This window comes from Cherax quadricarinatus, chromosome 3 (genome assembly GCF_038502225.1).
Source record: "Cherax quadricarinatus isolate ZL_2023a chromosome 3, ASM3850222v1, whole genome shotgun sequence".
Lineage (NCBI taxonomy): Eukaryota > Metazoa > Arthropoda > Malacostraca > Decapoda > Parastacidae > Cherax > Cherax quadricarinatus.
The window spans coordinates 20349978-20371536 of NC_091294.1; the positions used below are offsets into that span (position 1 = coordinate 20349978).

A 21559-nucleotide genomic window follows, 5' to 3' on the forward strand; every position below is an offset into this window, starting at 1 on the left:
TCCTCATCCTCATTTCTGACAGTGAGATGTAGGTCATAGCTCCATGTCTTCCTTTGGGGATGACACCCGGATCACCATGGCAGTGACCTCCATCGAAGACACTGCAAGACTCCAAGCGGACATCAACCAAATCTTCAAATGGGCCACTCAAAACAATATGAAGCTCAACAAAGAGAAATTTCAACTACTCAGATATGGAAAACTTGAAGAAATTAAAAATGTGTCAGGGTATACCACAAATTCTAACCATACAATAGAGCGGAAAAGTAATGTGAAGGACCTGGGAGTGATAATGTCAGAGAATCTCACCTTCAAATACCACAATGTATCTACCTCATAGGCTAGGAAAATAAAAGGATGGATAATGAGAACCTTCAAAACTAGGGATGCCAAGCCCATGATGATTCTCTTCAAATTGCTTGTGCTTTCTAGGCTGGAATACTGCTGTACACTAACGGCCCTCTTCAAGGCTGGCAACATTGCAGACCTGGAGTGTACAAAGAACTTTCACGGCACACACAAGTGCGATAAGGCACCTAAACTACTGGGAACGGTTGAAGGTCCTTGATCTGTATTCCCTCAAATGCAGGCGAGAGAGATACGTACATGATAATATACACATAGAAGGTCCTGGAGGGATTGGTACTAAACTTGCACACAAATCACTCCATATGAAAGCAAAAGACTGGGCAGGAGATGTAACATTCCCCCGATGAAAAGCAGGGGTGCCACGAGTGCACTGAGAGAACACAGTAAGTGTCCGAGGCCCAAGACTGTTCAATTGCCTCCCAGCATACTTAAGGGGGATTACCAATAGACCCCTGGCTGCCTTCAAGAAGGCACTGGACAGGCGCCTAAAGTCAGTACCTGACCAGCCGGGCTGTGGTTCATACGTCAGCTTGCGTGCGGCCAGCAGTGACAGCCTGGTTGATCACACCCTGATCTACAGTGAGGCCTGGTCTCAGTCTGGGCCGTGGGGACGTTGCCCCCTGAAACCTCCTCTAGGTAAACTCCAGGAGTCTCAGTGATTATTATTGTTAATATACACATTTTATTTTCATAGAGTCGGACTTGAGTCCTGGAAATGGGAAGTACAATGCCTGCACTTTAAAGGAGGGGTTTGGGATATTGGCAGTTTGGAGGGATATGTTGTGTATCTTTATACGTATATGCTTCTAAACTGTTGTATTCTGAGCACCTCTGCAAAAGCAGTGATAATGTGTGAGTGTGGTGAAAGTGTTGAATGATGATGAAAGTATTTTCTTTTTGGGGATTTTCTTTCTTTTTTGGGTCACCCTGCCTCGGTGGGAGACGACCGACTTGTTGGAAAAAAAAAAAAAAAAAATACACATTTTCATTAATCCATCTATATTTTTTCAAAATTATATGAACATGATACATAACATATAAAGATGATAATACACCCCACAGTAGAATAAATAAATATGAGATGTAGTAGCCAGATAACTTGTATGAGTGATGCCATATTAGTAATAATAATAATCACCGAGTCTCATTAAATGTCGTATATTACGTTAATATGTATACACATTTTCATTAATCCATCTGTGATATTTTTCAATTACATAATAAACACAAAGCATAACATATAAAGATGATAAATACACCCCACAGTAGAATAAACATAAATACGAGATGTGGTAGCCAGACAACTTGTATGAGTGACGGCAAGAATAACGTTTTCTCTAGTCCATCATAAGAGCAAACGAATTACTGGGCATAACTGTAGAAAATTATTCCCTTCGTATGCCTTCACTCAGTGTGTCATTTCTTCTAAAAATGGTGTTACATGAGAATGGGAGTGTTCCTCTTTATTTATTCCACCATATCAATGTAGGGACAACTTGTACACAATGTAACTTGTACACAAACCAGACGTGTTCACCTGGTTTGTGTACACAATGTAACTTGTACACAAACCAGATGTGTTCACCTGGTTTGGAGTGTCCTCTTTCACATACTCATTTTCTCTCTCATTTATTTGTTTTATCTCGTTTATTCACCTCTGACCCTACATTAAGACTACAAATATTTTAAGGTAAGTAATGAGTGAACTGTATATGCATTTTATTGCTCTGGGATGCTTAAATGTCATAGAATATTGTGTGAGAGTGGGTTGGCCTGGTATGGTAGGCTGGCTGGCTACCATACATGCCACACTTGATTTCTTGCAATAAATACTACTCATCTCACCCTAGATTAAGACTACAAATATTTTAAGGTAAATAATGAGTGTACTATATGTGTATTTTACTTTTTTATTGTTTAATACCTAGTTCTATTGCTAACTTAATATATGTTAGTGTAAACTTATTTAGTATTTCTATGCATTTATAAGTGGAAAAAAGGGGTGTGCCACTTTGACAATTTCTCCTTTATGGCGGTAGCCTGGAACCTAACCTACCGTATAAGTGGGGCCCTACTTTATTTAGTTTAGGGTGAGTAAGTGGTTTTTGAGAAGTCTTAAATTGATATTCAGAATGGGTTACTCTAGTACTTACAGGTAATGAATTCAGAATTTTGGGGCCCTTTATGTGCATCGAGTTTTTACAGTGTGATATGGAGACAGGGTACATCAAAACGAACTGTCTTGTGTTATGGTCATGTGACCTGTTAAGGTTGGTGAGGAGAAGTTTGAGTGGAGGGTTCTATGTATGTAGTAGGCACATGAGTAAGTATGGATGTTCTTTACGGTGAGAAGTTCTAGACTTGAATATTGGAGGAGTGTGCTCTCGGGAGTTGGAATTTATCATTCTGACTGTAGCCTATTGCTGGGTTATTAGTGGCCTTAGGTGATTGTGTTGTTGATCCCCATGCACAAATCACATGTGTGAGATAAGGGTAGATGAGTGAATGATAGTGCAAGGAGAGCTGATTGTGAAACATAGTATCATATCTTTGATAGCATACTTACTGTCTTAGAGATTTTCTTGGAAATTTGTTGTATGTGTGTGTGGAATTTGAGGCTACTGTCAAGGTGGATTCCTAGGAATATTCCCTCTGAGTCTTGTGATGGGTAATCCGTTTAGCATTGTTAGGTGGAACATTTGCAGCTCTGTTTCCAAACTGAATGAAATAGCTTTTGCCAGTATTGAGGGTAAGCTTATTAGTCATCATCCAGGTATATTGATATTTTCTGCAATTCAGCATTAACAGTGTTGGCCAGTATGACTGGGTTTGGGTGAGAGAAGACATATGTAGTGTCATCTGCAAATAATATGGGTTTGAGCAGTTGTGATGCATTTGGTAGGTCATTGATGTAAATGAGAAAGAGGAGTGGGCCGAGGACACTTCCTTGTGGAACACCGACTGTGGTTGGTTGAGTGGAAGAGTTTGCTCCATTTGTGTACACACATTGGCCTCTGTTACTACGGTATGACTTTAGGTAGTTGAGGGAGTGCCGTCTTATACCATAGCGTGTTAATTTAATGTGCAGCAAATCATGGTCGACAGTATCAAAAGCTTTACGTAAATCAATGAAGATTCCCAGCAGGTCTTCTTTCTTCTCGAGAGCAGTGTATATTAGTTCTAGCATGTGTATAATAGCATCATTTGTGCTTTTATTATTCCTGAATCCAAACTGACAGGGGTTTAGTATGTTGTGTGAGACAAGGTAGGAATAGATCTGTCTACGAATTAATTTTTCGAAGATTTTAGAGATCAGAGGTAAGTTACAAATTGGTCTATAGTTATTCAGGTCTGCTTGATCACCAGCTTTGTGGAACAGGGTGACCCTCAGGCAGGAACGGCCCCTCATGAATCCATGCTGAGTATCATTAATCAAATTATGCTATAATCTCAGCTATAATTGACTCTAGTGATTTGCCTACAACTGAGAACAGGCTTATTGGGCAGTAATTTGAAGGTAATGACTTGTCCCCTGCTTTAAAAACAGGAATTTCATTAGCCATCTTCCAGATATCAGACACCACCGGTTTGAAGAGATAAATTAAAAATGTTAGTTAATGGTTCACAGAATTCCTTTTTTGCATTCCTTAACCCTTTCAGGGTCCAAAGCCAAAATCGGAAGGGGTGCCCCAGTGTCCAAGAAATTAAAACAAAAAAAAAAATTCTGATCAGTACTTACCGAGATAGTGACGAGAAGTTGACCCAAAATAACCGGGTGGCGGCAACCTCGACGATTTCCACAAACACGCATTTCTTTGTTTTTTTATAGTTTTTTCTTTTCTTTTCTAATTTTTTTATTTTCCTACTAACATTTGGGGCCTGAGAGACCAATACTGTATATAATGTTTATATATAAACTCACTGTATTGAACACAATAACTGCACTAAAGTTATTATCATAATACATGTATTGTTTACCACTTTTGTTTATTACAATAAACGTGCACAAATCTTGTATAATGCTAATGTTCTATCATATATTTACATATTTAAAATCACTGGACATGTTTTTAGAACTGCTGCAGCTTGTGGAACTCCTTGAAACAAGGCACCATGCACAGAGGTACCTTACATTCCTCGCACATAATCCGAGTGTCTTTGCATCTTTGTTTCCGTCGTTTTGTTTGTGCACAGACAACACATCTTTTCTGAGCAAATTTCTTCTTAGTTGCAGGAAGCTGTATTATGAAGTGATCACCTTCCCTACTCAAACGCTTGGGTATATCCTGAGGAGTTCGAGGACGGTTTTGTATAGCAGGTGTTGTTACCTGGTATTTCATTATGAGTTGTCTGACAGCAGACAAATAAAATTCACCATACGGTGGTCTGTTGCCAGTCTTCACTTGGTACATATTATATGCATTGAGCATTGAAATGTCCATGAGATGGAAGAAAAGTTTCATATACCACTTGTAACTCTTACGAACACAATCAGCAAAGCCAATCTGCATATCACGTTTGTCAACCAAGCGCATGTTTTGTGTATAATCAATCACTGTCACTGGTTTTTTAATATGTTCATTAGTCATTCTATCAACTTTACCACTGTCTTGCATTTCGTTACAGTGAATGGTTGTCAATAATGTGATATCTTGTTTGTCATGCCACCGTAATGCCATGATGTCATTGGCAGTAAACACTTGCACCTCATCGCCATGAGTGCCTGCGTTGAACCTGGGCATATGTTTGATTAGAATGCACTGTGCCACATGCATCTGTCTTGTTCACTCGCAAGAAATCACTGAGTAAAGGGCTTGTGTACCAGTTATCGGTATATAATGTATGCCCCTCACCAAAATAAGGTGCCATCATGCTTCTCACTACATCACCTGAGATACCCAATAACATCCTGGTATCTTTAAATGTTTTACTTCCCATGTATACAACAATATCCAATACCAGGCCACTGTCACAGTCACAGAGTACAAACAGTTTTATACCAAAGCGTTTCCTCTTGCTCGGTATATACTGTTTGAATGACAATCTACCTTTGAACAAAATCAAAGACTCGTCAAGTACAAGATTCTTGAATGGATAAAAGTACATGTTGAACTTTTGTTTGAGATACATAAAAGCATTTCTAATCTTGTATAACCTGTCACTTCTGTCAGGCCTGGTTTTGTCAGATAAGTGCAACATACATAAAAGTAAGATAAACCTGTTCACTGGGATGATTTCACTGAAGACCGGGGTAGAAATTAGCCAATCTGTGGACCAGTATGATTTTATATTATGCTTATAGACATGAGGCATAAGCATTATTGTTGCAAAAAGCAAACACATTTGTCTCTTTCCAGCGGTGTAATCTTGACTGTGGTGATATGATCGTATTTGCCATCGTGTACTCAAAATAGTTGTTACTTTCCCTGACAATAGTTTCCATCAAGGGCTGATCAAAGAATAGTTCAAAGAATTCCAGTTCATTGGCCATGGTTCCAAGGGGACAAGTTGGTAGAATTCCACTTTGAGTCTCATCAAACTGGTGGGGCTTGGGAACAAAATTGGGATTTTGCTGCCAATCCCAGACACGGTTTGCTGGTGGATACTGGACATTATAAGCTGGTTGTGGTGGTAGTTGTAGTTGTGGTGGGGTGGTGGCTTATGCTCCGCTTTGTCCTTGAGCTGAGGAGTCAGCAGCGTGGGTCCCAGCCTGGGCTGGTGAGTCATGCATGGCCGTGGCACTACCATTACCACTACCACCACCTACTGATGCCTGTGGTATATCCATGCCAAGTGTAGCCACATCATCCTCACACTCACTGTCTATTACTGTTGTAGGGCCTCGGGATGTACTCCATCCCCTGGGCACTGCATAGGGAACGCTACCCGATCGCATGCGGCGGCGTATACTATACTGAAGTTTCACTGGTGAATATGATTCCTCACTATCGCTACTCGAATGATTGTCGAGAGCAATAAAATCACAATCCACATCACTATCATCATCATTACTGAAGTCTGAGGCCTGACCACGCGAAAATAATAGTTTTCTCTTGCGATGAAGTACAACTGAACGTGACTCAGACATGCCCACACCAGAGGTAGAAGGTTGAGGATCGTCTGGGTTTTCTGCACTATTTTCGATATCCTGGTCATTCCTTTCGGTCACTAACTAATCAAAGCCATAGGATTCATCTTCATTTCTACTTCCATCAGAGTCGGAACTATCAGATAGAAAGAGGAGAGCCCCAGTTCTCCTTGGAGTGAGAGCTGCCTTGCAATGAGGCATGGTGAACAAAGGTAATTGAGGCGGCATTCCCGCAGTGGTATGCGGGCGCCTAGAATTTTTGTTTACGGCGCACACACCACGCAGGCCTGTTCTCTCACACGTAGGCCTACAAGCCTTCTCACGCTAAATTTGAAGCCGCTAGAATTTGGGCGTAGATCTACAGTTTGGACCCTCAGTGTATAGCCGTAGATCTATGGCATGGACCCTCAAAGGGTTAACACTCGGTGTGCGCAGTATTAAAAAAATCTTGAACCACTTACTACCTTGTGGGAGCACCAGTTCAATTGAGTGGCAGCTAGAGCAAATAACGTGGGAAACACCAGGGATTCACTGATGTCATGTTGTATTAACACTCCCCTTTCTAGAGGAAAGTGATGGATGTGGCCACAAGTGGTCAAGAAAATATCAAAAACCTTGATAATAACCCATGTGTAACATTTGTGCAACATCCTTTCATTTTTAATACCACTGGCTGTCTGTCTGTAGCATTCTATATATCTGTCAATCTTTCTCACATGTACACATAAGTACAGTTATTATGCATGGTGTAAATTACCTAGGAAAACCCAAAAATTCCAGGCTTGTAGGTATAAGACATAAGCATGACTGGCAACTAAATGGCAAGTAATACGCATTTTCACTTCATCAGGAATCAGACGTGACTAGTGCATCGTGTGTAATACCTGTTGGTTTACGAGCTGCTCTCTAAGACTGAGAGACAAGCAGATGGAAGGGGAGAGACACGGGCAGAAAAAAAGACTGACACAAACACAGGCGGACAAAAAGATGGACACACACACAGGCGGACAGAAAGACACGGGCGCACACACCCAGTCAGACAGACGCACACACACCCAGGCAAACAGAAAGACAGACAGACACACACACACACACACACACACACACACACACAGGAAGACAGACACACGCAGACAGAAAGATAAGCAGAGCTAGACACAGACATACAGTGGTCCCTCAATAATCATTCGGCCTGAAAGTCGTCCATTTCGGAAATAGTCCCATTATTTCGTCAACATTGGCTCGCAAATGGTCCGAAACTCGCTAATCGTCCTTCGTCCTGGACACGTACTCACGCTCTGAGCCGCCTCAGCCTCCCTTCCCAGCCAGTGTGCCATTGTTTATCAGTGAGCGATAGTCCCCTCACGTGTTAATATGAAATATTTCATAATATTCCATTCATTTTAGTGCTTGCAAGTGCTAAATAAGCTACCATGGCTCCAAAGAGAGCTCCTAGTGCCAAGCCTTTGGTAAAGGTGAGAAATACGATTGAATTTAAGAAAAACATCATTGAACAATATGAAAGTGGCGTATGTGTGGGTGAACTGGCCAGGATGTATAACAAATCCCATACAACTATATCTTCCATCATAGCCAAGAAAAAGGAAATCAAGGAAGCTGTTGTTGCAAAGGGGGTAAATATGCTGACAAAAATGAGATGACCAGTACTCGAAGATGTTGAGAAGTTGTTATTGGTGTGAATAAATGAGAAACAATTAGCAGGAGATAGTCTTATGACGTCGCTTATTTGTGAAAAGGCTAGGCAGTTGCATGACGATTTGGTAAAGAAATTGCCTGCAACTAGTGGTGATGTGAGTGAATTTAAGGCCAGCAAAGGCTGGTTTAAGAGATTTAAGAAGCATACTGGCATACACAGTGTGATAAGGCAGCTCAGAATCTTGCTGCAGAGGAGGAGGAAGAGAGATGGAAGAAGGTGCCTTCTTCAGAAATTAAGGAGATTTTTGAGATGTGGGGTAAGATGGAAAGATTTATGGAGAAACATCACCCTGAGAAGGATGTTGCAAGCCATGTTGGCAACATGTACAGTGACAGAGTCTTGGCCCATTTTAGGGAAGTTTTAAAGAGACGCCAGAAACAGAGCTCTGGACAGTTTTTTTGCGAGACAGGACTCCAGTGACTCTGAAGCTGGTCCTAGTGGCATTAAGAAACAGAGAAGAGAAGTAACCCCAGAAAAGCACTTGGTAGCTGAGGTGTTGATGGAAGGGGATTCCCCTTCCAAACAGTAACTAATCCAATATCTCTCCTCCTCCAGTCTTCCATACACTTAAGAAGAATCGCCAATAAAGGTAAGTGTTATGCTGTTAATGTTTCATTCATCATGTCCCATTGTATTGTTTATGTACCATATCTATATTTCATGTAAAAAATTTTTTAATACTTCTGGGTGTCAGGAACGAATTAATTGGATTTACATTATTTCTTATGGGGAAAATTGATTCGAAAATCGTGTATGTCGATAATAGTCCCACTTCCAGGAACGGATTAAGGATGATAATTGAGGGACCACTGTATATGTTTGTGTGTGAGAGTCATCATAAAGTATCACTCCACTGCTTACCTTGTCAGCAGTTTAGTGGCTCGTCATAAACACCATGCTTCAAGAAGTTTCATATACTGTATACTCCAGCATGTCTAAAACATTGTTGAGACCTATAAATACTTTGTACATATTTCTAGACAATAGTAAGTAACCAAGGCAGGTGAAAATGTACACCTGTCGGTGTGATTGACTATTTGAGTACTATTTCAGTACCTAATATTAGTGTCAGAACAAAGATTGGCTATGAAATCACAAGAACTATTATAAATTGTAATTATCAGATCATAAAAATTATATAAATTAAAATTAAAACAAGAAAAAAGGTTTATCGGCGACACTGATGCATGTGGCAGGACCCCATGTTGCCTTCGGGTGAGCATCCAGTGCCAACTTAGTGGTCTTGTATCACGGTAAGTACTGGTCCTAAATTTTTTTCTTAAAATATGCAGAAAATTGACTTTTTTTTTTTTTTTTTTTTTCCCCCCAAAATATTTGGAGTGCTGCATGAGTGAATGTAGATCTACATTTGGACAGTTTAAGGGCTAATATGGCATCAAGAGTAGAGAGAGACTTAGTGATTTTAATGTGTACCTGCATGCCAGCAGTGTGTACGTATATTTATGTACAGATACACATAAGTATAATTATCAGAGTACAGTGGACCCCCGACTTACGATGGCCTCAACCTATGATAAAACCGACTTAAGATGCTTGTCAGCGTAAAAATTTGACCCCGACCTATGTTGAAAAACTCGACTTATATCATTCGTCCCGAATGCGGCCGTCGGGTCCGTCTGGTGTGAGCGCCTCAGCTGAGCTAGTGTGACATTGTTTACAAGCCAGGGTGGATGGTTGCACACATACAATCAATAAATTTTGTATTATTCCAGTTTTTTAGTGCTTGTAACTGCTAGATAAACACGCTAGATAACAGGGATATCTTGCTTCTCCTACTTACACTTTGGTCACACTTCACAGACACGCACATGCATATATATATACATACATCTAGGTCTTTCTCCTTTTTCTAAATAGCTCTTGTTCTTTTTTATTTCTTCTATTGTCCATGGGGAAGTGGAAAAGAATCTTTCCTCCGTAAGCCATGCGTGTCGTATGAGGCGACTAAAATGCCGGGAGCAATGGGCTAGTAACCCCTTCTCCTGTATACATTTACTAAAAAAGAGAAGAAGAAAAACTTTATAAAACTGGGATGCTTAAATGTGCGTGGATGTAGTGCGGATGACAAGAAACAGATGATTGCTGATGTTATGAATGAAAAGAAGTTGGATGTCCTGGCTCTAAGCGAAACAAAGCTGAAGGGGGTAGGAGAGTTTCAGTGGGGGGAAATAAATGGGATTAAATCTGGAGTATCTGAGAGAGTTAGAGCAAAGGAAGGTGTAGCAGTAATGTTAAATGATCAGTTATGGAAGGAGAAAAGAGAATATGAATGTGTAAATTCAAGAATTATGTGGATTAAAGTAAAGGTTGGATGCGAGAAGTGGGTCATAATAAGCGTGTATGCACCTGGAGAAGAGAGGAATGCAGAGGAGAGAGAGAGATTTTGGGAGATGTTAAGTGAATGTATAGGAGCCTTTGAACCAAGTGAGAGAGTAATTGTGGTAGGGGACCTGAATGCTAAAGTAGGAGAAACTTTTAGAGAGGGTGTGGTAGGTAAGTTTGGGGTGCCAGGTGTAAATGATAATGGGAGCCCTTTGATTGAACTTTGTATAGAAAGGGGTTTAGTTATAGGTAATACATATTTTAAGAAAAAGAGGATAAATAAGTATACACGATATGATGTAGGGCGAAATGACAGTAGTTTGTTGGATTATGTATTGGTAGATAAAAGACTGTTGAGTAGACTTCAGGATGTACATGTTTATAGAGGGGCCACAGATATATCAGATCACTTTCTAGTTGTAGCTACACTGAGAGTAAAAGGTAGATGGGATACAAGGAGAATAGAAGCATCAGGGAAGAGAGAGGTGAAGGTTTATAAACTAAAAGAGGAGGCAGTTAGGGTAAGATATAAACAGCTATTGGAGGATAGATGGGCTAATGAGAGCATAGGCAATGGGGTCGAAGAGGTATGGGGTAGGTTTAAAAATGTAGTGTTAGAGTGTTCAGCAGAAGTTTGTGGTTACAGGAAAGTGGGTGCAGGAGGGAAGAGGAGCGATTGGTGGAATGATGATGTAAAGAGAGTAGTAAGGGAGAAAAAGTTAGCATATGAGAAGTTTTTACAAAGTAGAAGTGATGCAAGGAGGGAAGAGTATATGGAGAAAAAGAGAGAGGTTAAGAGAGTGGTGAAGCAATGTAAAAAGAGAGCAAATGAGAGAGTGGGTGAGATGTTATCAACAAATTTTGTTGAAAATAAGAAAAAGTTTTGGAGTGAGATTAACAAGTTAAGAAAGCCTAGAGAACAAATGGATTTGTCAGTTAAAAATAGGAGAGGAGAGTTATTAAATGGAGAGTTAGAGGTATTGGGAAGATGGAGGGAATATTTTGAGGAATTGTTAAATGTTGATGAAGATAGGGAAGCTGTGATTTCGTGTATAGGGCAAGGAGGAATAACATCTTGTAGGAGTGAGGAAGAGCCAGTTGTGAGTGTGGGGGAAGTTCGTGAGGCAGTAGGTAAAATGAAAGGGGGTAAGGCAGCCGGGATTGATGGGATAAAGATAGAAATGTTAAAAGCGGGTGGGGATATAGTTTTGGAGTGGTTGGTGCAATTATTTAATAAATGTATGGAAGAGGGTAAGGTACCTAGGGATTGGCAGAGAGCATGCATAGTTCCTTTGTATAAAGGCAAAGGGGATAAAAGAGAGTGCAAAAATTATAGGGGGATAAGTCTGTTGAGTGTACCTGGTAAAGTGTATGGTAGAGTTATAATTGAAAGAATTAAGAGTAAGACGGAGAATAGGATAGCAGATGAACAAGGAGGCTTTAGGAAAGGTAGGGGGTGTGTGGACCAGGTGTTTACAGTGAAACATATAAGTGAACAGTATTTAGATAAGGCTAAAGAGGTCTTTGTGGCATTTATGGATTTGGAAAAGGCGTATGACAGGGTGGATAGGGGGGCAATGTGGCAGATGTTGCAAGTGTATGGTGTAGGAGGTAGGTTACTGAAAGCAGTGAAGAGTTTTTACGAGGATAGTGAGGCTCAAGTTAGAGTATGTAGGAAAGAGGGAAATTTTTTCCCAGTAAAAGTAGGCCTTAGACAAGGATGTGTGATGTCACCGTGGTTGTTTAATATATTTATAGATGGGGTTGTAAGAGAAGTAAATGCGAGGGTCTTGGCAAGAGGCGTGGAGTTAAAAGATAAAGAATCACACACAGTGGGAGTTGTCACAGCTGCTCTTTGCTGATGACACTGTGCTCTTGGGAGATTCTGAAGAGAAGCTGCAGAGATTGGTGGATGAATTTGGTAGGGTGTGCAAAAGAAGAAAATTAAAGGTGAATACAGGAAAGAGTAAGGTTATGAGGATAACAAAAAGATTAGATGATGAAAGATTGAATATCAGATTGGAGGGAGAGAGTATGGAGGAGGTGAACGTATTCAGATATTTGGGAGTGGACGTGTCAGCGGATGGGTCTATGAAAGATGAGGTGAATCATAGAATTGATGAGGGAAAAAGAGTGAGTGGTGCACTTAGGAGTCTGTGGAGACAAAGAACTTTGTCCTTGGAGGCAAAGAGGGGAATGTATGAGAGTATAGTTTTACCAACGCTCTTATATGGGTGTGAAGCGTGGGTGATGAATGTTGCAGCGAGGAGAAGGCTGGAGGCAGTGGAGATGTCATGTCTGAGGGCAATGTGTGGTGTGAATATAATGCAGAGAATTCGTAGTTTGGAAGTTAGGAGGAGGTGCGGGATTACCAAAACTGTTGTCCAGAGGGCTGAGGAAGGGTTGTTGAGGTGGTTCGGACATGTAGAGAGAATGGAGCGAAACAGAATGACTTCAAGAGTGTATCAGTCTGTAGTGGAAGGAAGGCGGGGTAGGGGTCGGCCTAGGAAGGGTTGGAGGGAGGGGGTAAAGGAGGTTTTGTGTGCGAGGGGCTTGAACTTCCAGCAGGCATGCGTGAGCGTGTTTGATAGGAGTGAATGGAGACAAATGGTTTTTAATACTTGACGTGCTGTTGGAGTGTGAGCAAAGTAACATTTATGAAGGGATTCAGGGAAACCGGCAGGCCGGACTTGAGTCCTGGAGATGGGAAGTACAGTGCCTGCACTCTGAAGGAGGGGTGTTAATGTTGCAGTTTAAAAACTGTAGTGTAAAGCACCCTTCTGGCAAGACAGTGATGGAGTGAATGATGGTGAAAGTTTTTCTTTTTCGGGCCACCCTGCCTTGGTGGGAATCGGCCAGTGTGATAATAAAATAAAAAATAACTGCTAAATAAGCCACCATGGGCCCAAAGAAAGCTTCTAGTGCCAACCCTGTGGTAAAAAAGGTGAGAAATACCATCGTACCACGGTTGGCTGCTGCTACACCACGGTGGAGAGATTGTTGTTGGTGTGGCTTATCGAGAATACCGAGAAACAATTAACCCCAGAGGGTTAGCCACCCAGGATAACCCAAGAAAGTCAGTGTGTCATCGAGGACTGTCTAACTTACTTCCACTGGGGTCCTTAATCTTGTGCCCCAGTATGCAACCCACACCAGTCGACTAACACCCAGGTGAACAGGAAAAAATGCTTGGAACTAGTGCTCATATTGGTGAATTTAAGGTCAGCAAAGGTTGGTTTGAGAGATTTAAGAATTGTAGTGGCATACACAGTGTGATGAGGCCTGTTCTGGAAGAAAATGCCAAACAGGACCTACGTTACTCAGGAGGAAAAGGCACTCCCAGGATAGTCTCTCATCACCACATGTTCAATAAAGGTAAGTGTCATTTATTCTTCATGTAGTACATTAGTACATGCACAATATATATTGTGCATGTATCCTTCTTTTTGTGTGTAGGAAAATACATATTTCATGTGGTAAAATTTTTTTTTTCATACTTTTGGGTGTCTTGAACGGATTAATTTGATTTCCATTATTTTTTGTGGGGAAAATTAGTTACTTACAATAATTTTGTCTTGCGATGTGCTCTGTGGAACGGATCAATATCGTAAGTCGGGGGTCCACTGTACATATAAAATATGCAATAACTTTAAAACACTTGAAATTTTGGAAAGTTTCCAGACATGAGAGATAGATAGAGATAGATAGAGATATAGATAGATAGATATAGATAGATATAGATAGATAGAGATAGATAGATAGAGATAGATAGATAGATAGAGATAGATAGAGATAGATAGATAGAGATAGATAGAGATAGATAGAGATAGATAGAGATAGATAGAGATAGATAGATAGAGATAGATAGATAGAGATAGATAGATAGAGATAGATAGATAGAGATAGATAGATAGATAGATAGATAGAGATAGATAGATAGAGATAGATAGAGATAGATATAGAGATAGATATAGAGATAGATAGAGATAGAGATATAGATAGATATAGAGATAGAGATAGATAGAGAGATAGATAGAGATAGAGAGATAGATAGAGATAGATAGAGATAGATAGAGATAGAGATAGATAGAGATAGATAGAGATAGATAGAGATAGATAGAGATAGATAGAGATAGATAGAGATAGATAGAGATAGATAGAGATAGATAGAGATAGATAGAGATAGATAGAGATAGATAGATAGAGATAGATAGAGATAGAGATAGATAGATAGAGATAGAGATAGAGATAGATAGAGATAGATAGAGATAGATAGAGATAGATAGAGATAGATAGAGATAGAGATAGAGATAGAGATAGAGATAGAGATAGAGATAGAGATAGATAGAGATAGATAGAGATAGATAGAGATAGAGAGAGATAGATAGAGAGAGATAGATAGAGAGAGAGATAGATAGAGAGAGATAGATAGAGAGAGAGATAGATAGAGAGAGAGATAGATAGAGAGAGAGATAGAGAGAGAGATAGATAGAGAGAGAGATAGATAGAGATATAGAGAGAGAGAGATATAGAGAGAGAGAGATATAGAGAGAGAGATATATAGAGAGAGAGAGATATATAGATAGAGAGAGATATATAGATAGAGAGAGATATATAGATAGAGAGAGATATATAGATAGAGAGAGATATATAGATAGAGAGAGAGAGAGAGATATATATAGAGAGATAGAGATGTATGTGCTTACGGAGAATGTAAACAAACTGGGTGGGGTGCTCCTTATTAGAAAGACCCTGAGCCACATAACGAGTTTTGGTTATAATTTGAAATTGCTGTATTAGCGGAACGCTGTAAGGTGAAACACCATAAAGCAAGGCCCTACTGTACTCATCCTTGATAATAGTTGTTAGTAATTGCTTTTAATTTTTTTTTTTTTACAGCTTATCCCTTAGTTTTATTTGATACTTAGCTACGTTCTCCATTACTCGTATGAATACAAATATTGATCCTGATATTAACCTCTTGTTAAACAGCACAAATAATCCTAACAATAATTGCCATTACTACACTGCCAGCTGTACTCAGTGCCAACAAGAGCATAACAGTATTCAATTACAATATCAGATCATTGAGTAAACACTGTGATGACCTTCTTGCGCTTCTTAATTCTCTAAATATTAACATATCCTTTATCATTCTCACTGAAACCTTGCTCAAACAAGATTAAGCAGACATCTTTGTCGTACCTGGTTACACAGCCATACACAACTGCAGGCCTGATTAATCAGGAGGAGGTATTGCTATCTACTACTGTTGAACTAAAATGTATTAAATCTACTTGCATCAGGGATAAATATGGTGAATATATATTTGCAAAATTCACATACAAACACCTAAAAAAAAAAAAAGTTGGAGCAGTCTGTATCACACTAATACACATTTAGTGACAACTTAAACACAATAATTGACTCACAGATGAATAAACACCACCTGCTACTTGCTGGCGACTTTAACCCTTTCAGGGTCGAGAGGCTCTCTCCTAAACTAGTTCTCAGGGTTGAACATTTTTCGAAAAAAAAAATTGTTACGGAATGATAGAGAATCTTTTCCTGATCATAATGACACCAAAAGTATGAAATTTGATGGAAAACTTATGGAATTATGCTCTCGTGAAGTTAGAAGTCTCGACGATGTTTACGCATCGGCGATTTCACCCATTTTGAGCCCTATTTTCGTCCAATTCCTGTGTACTAGTCGACACAAATCTCATTTATTTTGCTAGAACTCCATTCTTTCTATCGAATGAGTACAAGAAACCACCCATTTACCTATTTCAACTGTCCAATAAAGTGGTTAGAAGTTGGCAATTTTGCCAATTTCACACAAATTTCAGAAGATGCCAATTTCCAAATAGGGTCCAGAATAAACAAGACAGACATTTCCTGGCACTAAAATAATAAGTTCTCTGTTCATTAGTCACGCCCCCAGGCCCCTCTCTTACATTTCTTTTGCTTTCCACTTTATACTCGCAAAAAATAAAGGATTTACTGTTATGCAGACTACTGCATTAGTGTAGAAATGGTATAAATAATATCAGAACACTTGTGAAAGAATATTAGACTCACCAGTTGACGTTTATTGGACGCCTGGCATGATTTGTTTACTTTTGAACTTTGGTAAAAATGAAACATTTCTGCTACTTTGAGCTCAATTTCAAGGTACTTTTCATTGTGAAACCAATCAAAATCATCTCAATTTTTGTATTATGTCTTCCATTCTATAGAATGAGACCAGGAAAACTAGAATACAACCATAAATACCATACTAAAATACAGTGCAAAATAGCTGTTTTAATTCAAAAAACGGCCAAAGTTTTTTTTTTCTCATTTTGCACTGTGTGCTGCAGGATTTTTTTTTATACTGTGCACACTAACCATATAGACCCATTCTTTCATATGTAGGCCTTCCAGCTTTCTCTCACTAGATTTGAAGGCGCTAGAATTTAGGCGTTCTAGTACGTCAATAACTCTGGTGCATAAGCCGTACTAGTACGTCGGAAACCCTGAAAGGGTTACTATCAACCTCATTCAAGCAAATGACCACCAAGTAGCTGATTTTACAAACATTACGAGTAGCTGCTTGCTACCACCATCTGTAACTAAACCAACAAGAATCAGAAACAAGTGCCTCACTACTTGATCATATCTGGACCAATACTGTGTACAGTAGACAATCATTTAACACGGTAGTTACATTCCTGAAAACTCCATGTTAGGTAAAACTGTTAGATGAACTGAAGAATTATGGGGAAATTAGGGTTATGTTCCTGGGAGCCCCAAAAAAGCCAAACGACTTATTTTTAGACCTCCAGATCTTACAAAAATAAAAGTGAATATGTAATTGTAGTTCATTGTCATGATGTATTATGTTGTTTTTACTGCTTAAGATGACAAATGCAACAGAAATAATAGTAAGAACATAAGAAAGGAGGAACACTGCAGTAGGCCTGTTGGCCCATACCAGGCAGGCCCTTCACAATCCATCCCACTAAAAAAATATTTGCCTAACTCAATTTTCAATGCTACCCAAGAAATAAGCTTTGATAATTCTATTAACCCATGTGCAAATCCCACTCAAATCCAACCCCTCACTCATGTATTTATCCAACCTAACTTTGAAACTACCCAAGGTTTTAGCCTCGATAACCCTACTAGGCAGACTGTTTCACTCACCAACTACCCTATTTCCAAACCAATACTTTCCTGTATCCTTTCTAAATCTAAACTTATCTGATTAGAATCCATTACTGCAGGTTCTCTCTTGGAGAGACATCCTCAAAACCTTATTTATATCCCCTTTATTGATACCCATCTTCCACTTGTACACTTTGATCATGTCTCCCCTCGTTCTTCGTCTAACAAGTGAATGTAATTTAACCCTTTGAGGGTCGAGAGGCCCTCTCCCAAACTAGTTCTCAGGGTTGAACTAGTGCCATTGTAATTGTATAAATAATGTCAACCTATTCATGACTGCATATTAGATTGGCCTGTCGGACACATTGGACAGTGACATCACTGGTTTACTCTTGAACATTGGCAAAAATCAAATATTTCCACTACTTTGAGCTCAATTTCAAGGTATGTTTCATCATGAAACCAGTCAAAATCATATTTGTTTCTGTAATATATCTTCCATTGTATCGAATGAGATTAAAAAAAACGAGAATAAAACCATGAAAACCCTATGAAAATACACCACAAAGTCACTGTTGTACACCAAAAACATGGTTGTAGTTTCTTCTCAATATGCACTGTGTGCTGCAGGATGCAGGATTTTTTTATATAGCGCACTTGCCACACAAACCTATTCTCTCGTATGTAGGCCCAAATTTACCGGTCACAGTTCATCTGAGAGAGAGAGATGAGCACATGGTGACTGACAGTGGCTTCAAAGCCACCTTATCTTTTAAGAACATTGTACATTGTTTGTGCTTTACACAATGGAAAGCATTTCTTTCATTGAACCATGCCTAGGGCTAAAAGTAAGCAGGTTATAACAAATGGAGAAAAAGAAATTGGAATGACTTGTGCAGCTGGTAGCGCCACCAGACAGTAGCAGAAGGTTGGTGTGTCGACTCTGGAAATTTGAAATTAAATTAGCCAAAATTAGTGCTAAATTACTGATTGCCAGATTAGCGATGGCTGACCTGTCCAGTGAAAGCCACTAGCATGCCTAGGCATTTCGGGCAGACTAATCCTAATTCTTACTGACTGCTCTATATTGATGCAGGTTATGGAGTGGTATATTCTAATGCTAATTAATTCACATTATTGCAAAAGTTAGGTAATCGGGAATTTTTATGATAAGATTTATAATAGGGTGTAATTTAGTAATGGGAATGGTTTTTATCTTGGTATGCTACAATTTTTACAAAGTTGAAAGCCCCCTATATAACAGAGTATTACAGGCAAACTTAGGACTAACTTAAGATTAAGAAGGTGATAACAATTTTAGGAGTTTTATGTTTATAGTCATTTAGTGTTTGGAAGAATTACAGTTAAGGAGAGTAAATCTATTTTGTTTCAAATGTGTTCCTGACAGTGAAGATAAGTGTGTGTAATTTTAACATAATTAGCTGATGTTGGGATATGTTACGGAGAGGTATTTTTTAAAGGTAGTTTTGTAAATGTTGGTTGAATTAGTACATCTAGAGATTTCAGGCAGGGAGTTCAATATTTTGGGCCCTTTTATATACATAAAATTTTTTGAAGAGATTTAGCCAAACATGGGGAATGTGAGATTTTTGTGCCCAGTATTATGTCTATGGGGGTCCTGTTGCAGCTGTCAAGAAAGTGCTTTAGATTGGGATTAATATTTGAATTTATTGTTCTGTAAATGTAGGTTGTGCAGTAGTAGGTGTGAACATTTTGTATAGTGAATAGGTTTGTGGGGAAAAGGGGTGCTGTCTGGAATTGGTTTGTGTGATAATTTGTACTGCAGCTTTTTGTTGAGTTATTGGCTTTAGGGGGGTTGTTGATCCCCAGGCACAAATAGCATAGGTTAGGTAGGGATAGATCAGTGAATAGTATAGTGTGAGTAGGGCTGGTTGCAGTACATCGTAATGTATCTTGGAGAGGATCAAAACTGTTTGGGATACTTTTTTTATGTGCTGGATATGGGTGTTGAATTTCAAGGTGCAGACCCAGAAACTTTCCCTCATTATGTTTAGCAGTAATAGTGTTGTTAATCATAATCAGTTGGGCATCACCTGTTCTGCTCCCAGACATAACATAGAAGGTTTTGTCAATATTAAGTGTAAGTTTATTGGCAATCATCCAAGATTAGGGTGGGAGATGACAGAAGTTGTCATCAGCAAAGAGAATAGGTCCAAGTTGTTGATATATTTGGGAGGTCTTGATGTATAAGAGGTACCCCAGTGTCCAGAGGTCTTGTTGTTGAGGTTGCTGAGATGTATTGATGTCTATTAGTAAGGTAAGACTTGACATATGTAAGTGCATGGCCTCTTATACCATAATGATCAAGTTTGTGGAGTAGGATGCTGTGGTCTACTGTATCAGAAGCTTTCCTTAGGTTGATGAAGAGTCCTAGTGGATATTCATTTTTTTGAGTGCTGTGTAAAGTTGGTCTGGCAGTGGTTGAAGATGCTTTGTGATGTTATAAAGGAGTATACTTTCTTGTGTATGAGCCTCTCAAAGATTTTTGAATAGCAACAGTAAGTTTGATATTGGCCTGCAGTTGTTTACATCTGTTGGGTTATCACCTTTGTGTATTAGTGTAACCCTTGCTATCTTGAGTAATATTGGGTAGGTGCTGGTTTCTAGTAATTTGTTAGAGTAATGTGATAGTGAGTGCATTTGTACAATAATGGTGGGACTTGAGCTAGATTTCCTGATTTATTTTTAAGTGACTTAATAATTATGGTGACTTCTGTGGACTCAGTTTGCACAAGATGGAAAGAAGTTGGTAAGTTGCCATCTAGGTAATCACTTGCTCGGGTAATGGTACCTGGAATTTTACTGGCGAGATTTGATCCTATGCTTGAGAAGAATTTATTGACATTGTTAGCTGTATGAGCAGACTGTAGTTATGGTTCGTTTGGTTTAGTTAAGACAATAGAGTATCTATTTATTTTCCATTTGTGAGTGCCCAGGATCTGAGAGCGAGTCTTTCAGGTCTTTTTTATATCTCCTCTTGTTATGGTGAATGTATTAGAATAGAACAATTGCTTAGACTTTCTTATTAGTTTGGCAAGGACTGATGCATATCACTTAACCCTTTGAGGGTCGACAGGCCCTCTCCGAAACTCGTTCTCAGGGTCGGCCAAATTTAAAAAAAAAAAAAATTATTTTCTCTTATGAAAAGATAGAGAATCTTTTCCCGATCATAAAGACACCAAAAGTTTGAAATTTGATAGAAAACTTACGGGATTATGCTCTCGCAAAGTTAGCGGTCTCGGCGATGTTTACGCATCGGCGATTTTGCCCACTTTGAGCCCCATTTTCGGCCAATTTCACTGTACTAGTCGACAAAAAACATGAACATTTCGCTAGAACTCCATTTTTTCTATCGAATGGGTGCAAGAAACCACTCATTTATGAAATTCAACTATCCAGTACAGTGGTCAGAATTTAGCAATTTTGCCAATTTCACACAAATTTCAAAAGATGCCAATTTCCAAATAGGGTCCAGAATAAACAAGAAAGACATTCCTAGCACTAAAATGACATTTCCTCTAGTCATTAGTAACGTCTCAAGGCCCCTCTTATATTCTTTTGCTTTCCACTTTGAATTTTTATTTTCACAAAAAATATAAGATTTACTGTTATGCAGACTACTGCATTAGTGTAAAAAATGGTATAAATATTATTGGTGCACTTGTGAAAGAATATTAGACTCACCAGTTGACGTGTATTGCACGCTTGGCACGATTTGTGTACTTTTGAAGTTTGGTAAAAATCGAACATTTCTGCTACTTTGAGCTCAATTTCAAGGCACTTTTCTTTGTAAAACCAGTCAAAATCATCTCAATTTCTGTAATATGTCTTCCATTCTATAAAATGAG

The 21559-nt window shown here is 39.1% G+C and overlaps 1 protein-coding gene across 1 annotated transcript in view; it reads left to right on the top strand.

Annotated features, from left to right (window-relative positions):
- The window catches only part of LOC128706588 (intermembrane lipid transfer protein VPS13A-like), a 264092-nt gene that overhangs the window by 147298 nt on the left and 95235 nt on the right, over positions 1 to 21559 (top strand). The gene's annotated exons all lie outside the window — the stretch shown is intronic.